The sequence below is a fragment of the Cricetulus griseus genome, chromosome 4 (genome assembly GCF_003668045.3).
Source record: "Cricetulus griseus strain 17A/GY chromosome 4, alternate assembly CriGri-PICRH-1.0, whole genome shotgun sequence".
NCBI lineage: Eukaryota > Metazoa > Chordata > Mammalia > Rodentia > Cricetidae > Cricetulus > Cricetulus griseus.
The window spans coordinates 173,936,704-173,941,681 of record NC_048597.1 but is presented as its reverse complement, the minus strand read 5'-3'; positions in this window follow the sequence as shown (position 1 = coordinate 173,941,681).

Sequence of the window (4,978 nt, the reverse complement as noted above, 5' to 3'; positions counted from 1 at the left end):
GGCATGGCCATGTCATTTAGCCCCAGGGAGATCCTACTTTGCTCACCATATTGTCTCACAGTCACAGCTCCTTTGTCTTTCTGAAGTGATAGCTACCTCTGCACAGCTATCCTGCCACATTCTGTTCATCTGGCACTTTTGATATTGTGGGACCAACAATGCTTTGCTGTGGGGGCTGCCCTGTGCACTGTATAAGTGCTCTCCAGTGTTCCTGGCTTAACACATCTGATGTCATAGCAAGCTCCACCTAGTTTTGACAGACAAAAATGCCCCTGATATTGTTCAGTAATTCTGGGGGGTATCAGAATCACCCCCAATTCAGAACTAGTGTTCTGGGGCTGGTGAGATGGCTCAACAGGAAAAGGGACATGCCACCAAACCTGACAGGCTGAGTTGTAGGAGGAGAGAACTGACTCCCTTTAATTGTTCTCTGACCTCCACACATTGACATGGCACTCTTGTGCACTTGTCTACACACACAAAGATTACAATTTCTTAATGAACTACTTCCTACAGTTATTCAGAAGACATTTGCTATGGTCAAGTATAGTGGCTCAAACCTGTAATTCCACCACTCAGATGCTGAGACAGGAAGATTATCAAAGTTCTAGCCCAAACTGAGATACACAGAAAGGCCCCATTTAAGAAGAGGTCTACACTAGGGTATATAGCTCAGTTGGTAGGATGTCTTCCTGGAATGCATGAAGGCCTGGATGTGGTCATAAGCACGAAATAAACTGGGGACGGTAGCACATATTTGCAATCCTAGCACGTGGGAGGTGGAGGAAGATCAGAAGTTCAAAGTTAACCTTGACTACATAGGGAATTCGAGGCCAGTCTGGGCTATATAAGATCATATCTGTTTAGTATCCAATCTTGTATCAGGGTCTGGGAATACTAGTGTCTTACACTGGAGTGGCACTTGACAGTCTGCAAGGTACTGGGCCGTATCTTTGATTCTGTAGGTTCTATTACTGTGCTGGTGGAACAGTGATGTGCCCAAGGTCACTGAACCAGTGTCATGGGGAAACCAAAAGATGGGGATTTTCTGGGTCTAGAGACAGAGGAGTTTAGTGGAGCCTGCTCCAGGAGGTTACTGGGGTCCATCATGAGATCAGAGATGGTGGACACCAGTGGCCTCACAAGCCGGGCCTCTATGAGAAGAGGGTTGTCAGTTTGCCAAGGGGATGCCACAAGTAACTCAGAGAGCCAGAGGAGCTAGCACAAGCTTAAGTGTGGAGCTTCAGAGGACTTTAGGGGAACTGGGCAGATGAGGCTTTAGATCCCATTCTGGCCCCAATGTGGGAAATCCTGCACTTCACTTTTTCTGCACTGGGCAGCATTTCCCTAGCTGTACAATAAGGGATGAGAACAATTCCCAGGAGCCCTTCTTGGTGGAACACCTGAGGTTTCCATGATGCCGACTGCTAAGAGGATGGACAAATTCCCAAGACCATCCATTGCCTGGCACAAGTGATACAAACAAGCTCAGCAGGGACAGGGGAAGCAGCAGGGGATTCCTGTGAGATCAGAAAGCAGCATTGCCAAACATGCGTTTGGGCAAAGATTCTCCCGGAGTTTCTGCTTCTAGATCAATTCTCAAAGCCTAGATTTTAAGGATTCCTGAATCCATTCAGAGTATGGTCCACAAGAACTCCTCATCAGCTGTCAGGGAAGACAGAGCTGTCACCTGGCTGAGACTGCCCTGCCTGGGCCCAGGGGAGCAGGTAAATGAGTGAATAAGATGATCTGTCTGCTCTTCTGGTCCACCCATTCTGAGCCCAGCAGAACAACTCCTTATCCATTGCTTGTAATGGTAAATTAGGTAAGGTCAATATCACCCGTGCCTCCTCCTTCAGTAGCCCATCTTCCAAACTGTGTTTCTTGAATGATTAGCTTCCGATTGGTTACCAATGTGTCCTTAAATTCTTAATATGCTGTGCTGGGGATGTAGCTCAGCAGAGTCTTGCTTAAAATACTGAGACGCCTGAGTTTGATTCCCATCACTGCATAAATCAGGCATGATAGCATATGCCTGTAATCTCAGCACTTGGGTGGTGGAGGCATGAGGTCCAAAAGTTTGAGAATACCTTTTACTATTTAGTGGGTTCAAGGCCAGCCTGAGCTACATGAGACCTTGTCTTAAAAAAAAAAAAAAAAGAAAAGAAAAGAAAAGAAAACTTATGCTATGACACCTTCTACACCTAGTCTGTCATATTGGTCTCTCTGTCAATGATGACTCAATCCTCCACACAGCTTTAATTAATTAAAGATGGAGAGGGGAGGGAGCCCTTCATGGCTCTTTAAACCATCTCCATTGACATGCTTCCCACCAGATATTATTCTTGCTTTTTCCCCAGGTAAGGATGCACTGGGCTAAATTCCAGATCCCTCTCTTCTATGTCTCTGTAGGCAAGGATACCTCTCCTAGGCATTACTAGAACTCCTGTCCTTCCCTGAAGCCTAACTGGATTTCCAACTTGGTTTAGCACACACCCAGGGAGCTGGAGAACTGAATACCCGGCACTGAGCCCCAGGCACTCCAGCCATACCTATCTATGGCATCCAACCAAAACAGAACACAGAGCACTGACCATGGAGGAGCTTCCCTCTGGGATGGGGTGGTCATCAGGCCAGAGAGGTTGCTGGCTCCTAGGCTGTCTTCCAGCCAGTCTCCTGAGATCTCAAGATGGTTCAGGCATTTTTAGACTCCAAGCACTGGGCAGGCATCCAAGATTGTCAGCGGACCTATGCAGAACCTGGCTGCTTCTTCACTGTGGGAAATGATTTCATACCGAAAACAACCCCCAGCCCTGCCCTGCCTTCTAGCTTGGAACTAAGATGCCATGGCTAGGGCTGCATGTAGCAGCAGTGGACAGTTAACCTTGGCCACAGGAAGAATTACTAGATGCCCCGGAGCCTGTGGGCCTACAGAGAGGCAGAGAGTGAAAGTCTCTCTCTCTCTCTCTCTCTCTCTCTCTCTCTCTCTCTCTCTCTCTCTCTCTCTCTCTGTGTGGTGTGTGTGTGTGTGTGTGTGTGTGTGTGTGTGTGTGTGTGTGTGTGTGTGTGTACAGGCTCCTGCTGGGACAACAGAAGCTCCCAGTTCTGGGGAATGTTTTCTATCTTGAAATCACCTGCAGGTTGTTATTTCAGTTCAGTAAAAGAACAGTGTCAGCCTTATTCCTGCTCCTTCCCTGACACCTGGGTCCCTAGTAAGTCACTACCTTAAGATTAGTCACTGAAGCCGGGTGTTGGAGGCACAGGCCTTTAATCCCAGCACTTGGGAGGCAGGGGCAGGTGGATCTCTGTGAGTTTGAGGCCAGCCTGGTCTACAAATCGAGTGCCAGGACAACCTCCAAAGCTACACAGAGAAACCCTGTCCCAGAAAAAATAAAATAAAAAAAAGATTAGTCATTGACTTCCCACAGCACTGCAAGCTAGCGCATACACACACACACACACACCACCACCACCACCACCACCACGCCACACACATTGGTATGAAAAGGTTAAACGACCTAATGAGAGGGAGAGGGGGCTAAGAACTGAAGATACAGATCTTAGATTTCAAGGTCATAGTGATCACCCAGCAAGAGCCAAAGACCAGGAAGAATTTGCTAGAAACTTGAACCTAGCCAGCAGGTGGCAGATTACGGCTTTCCTATGAGACTGTTCTGAGCTGGGTACCTTCTGCCATCTCCCATCCCACTTCTGGATGAATGACCCAAATATAGACCACCGGGGCCTCCTGGTGAAGCAGTACTCAGATCTGAGCTACCCAGGCACGGTTGAGGGAGGCTTTCTAGGGATCCGCAGGCTCCTAACCCAGGAAGACAGCGTTCAGAGAGCGGCCAGGGGAGGGCGCTCGCCTCCCCCTTCCGCAGATTCTGCTGTCACAACCGGCTGTGCGCCTGCTTGCCTGGGAGCTGGAAGGAGGCTGAGGCTGGCTTCCCGTCCCAGCGCGGATCTGACCTGCTCGGTGACCTTGAGCAAGGTTCCCACAGGGACAATAACTGGGAGGTGCCCTTTCTGCTCAGAGACTCCGCAGTTCTAAGAGGTTTGGGGCAGAGCGGGAAAGAGAAGAGGAGGGCTGAAAGGAGTTGGGAGGAGGAGCCAGGGGTCCAGGGCAGACCGTGGAAGCCAGGGGTCACGGCCCAACCCAGTCCTGGGGCTCGCCAGCTCCAGGCTACGCAATCTCCAGGAAGCTACTGGTGAGAGAAACAGAAGCTGTCCTCCCCAGCTCTCTGCCTCCCGCCCTGGAAAACACAAATGTCCAGGGCAAGAGATGAAGGTGGGGCCAGCCAGAGAGGCTGCACCCATCTGGGGTGAGAAGCGGAGGAAGGGCCTGGAGTGAAGTGATACTAGTCCTGTTGCTTCGACCCGGGGGGGGGGGGGGGGGATTAAGGGGCATCAGTGAAGCTGCGACAACAGGTCCGGCTCCTGGGGGTAGGGGTGGGGTGGGGTCCAGTGACCTGGATAATGGTGAGAGAGCTTGCTGAGCCATGGCATTGACCTTGATTGAGGGAGACAGAGGGCACAGGGACACATTAAGAGAACGCTTGGGAGTGGAACTAGAGATGAAATGAGATGACCCCTACTATCAAAGGGGACATGTCCCTTGAGATACACAAAGGAGAAGGGGACAGTCTTAGAAAATGTGCAAACGGCTTCTCTCTGCCTTTTAGATCAGATGTAAAGTATTTGCCAAGTGCTTTTTTTTCCCCCTGAGAGGATTTGGGGGCGGAGGGGGGGGGGTCTTGGAGGTCAAAGTGCCCTTGAATTCAAAAGGTAGCCAAAGATGACTTAAATGACTTTGAACTCCTGATCCCACTGCTTCCACCTTCCTAGTGCTGAGATCATGGGCATGAGCCACCACACCCGACTTACGTCCTGCTGGAGAGCCACCCCCAGGACTTCATGTATTCTAGACAAGCACCCTATCAACCAAGCTTGCTACCTCTATCATTGAAAAGACCTG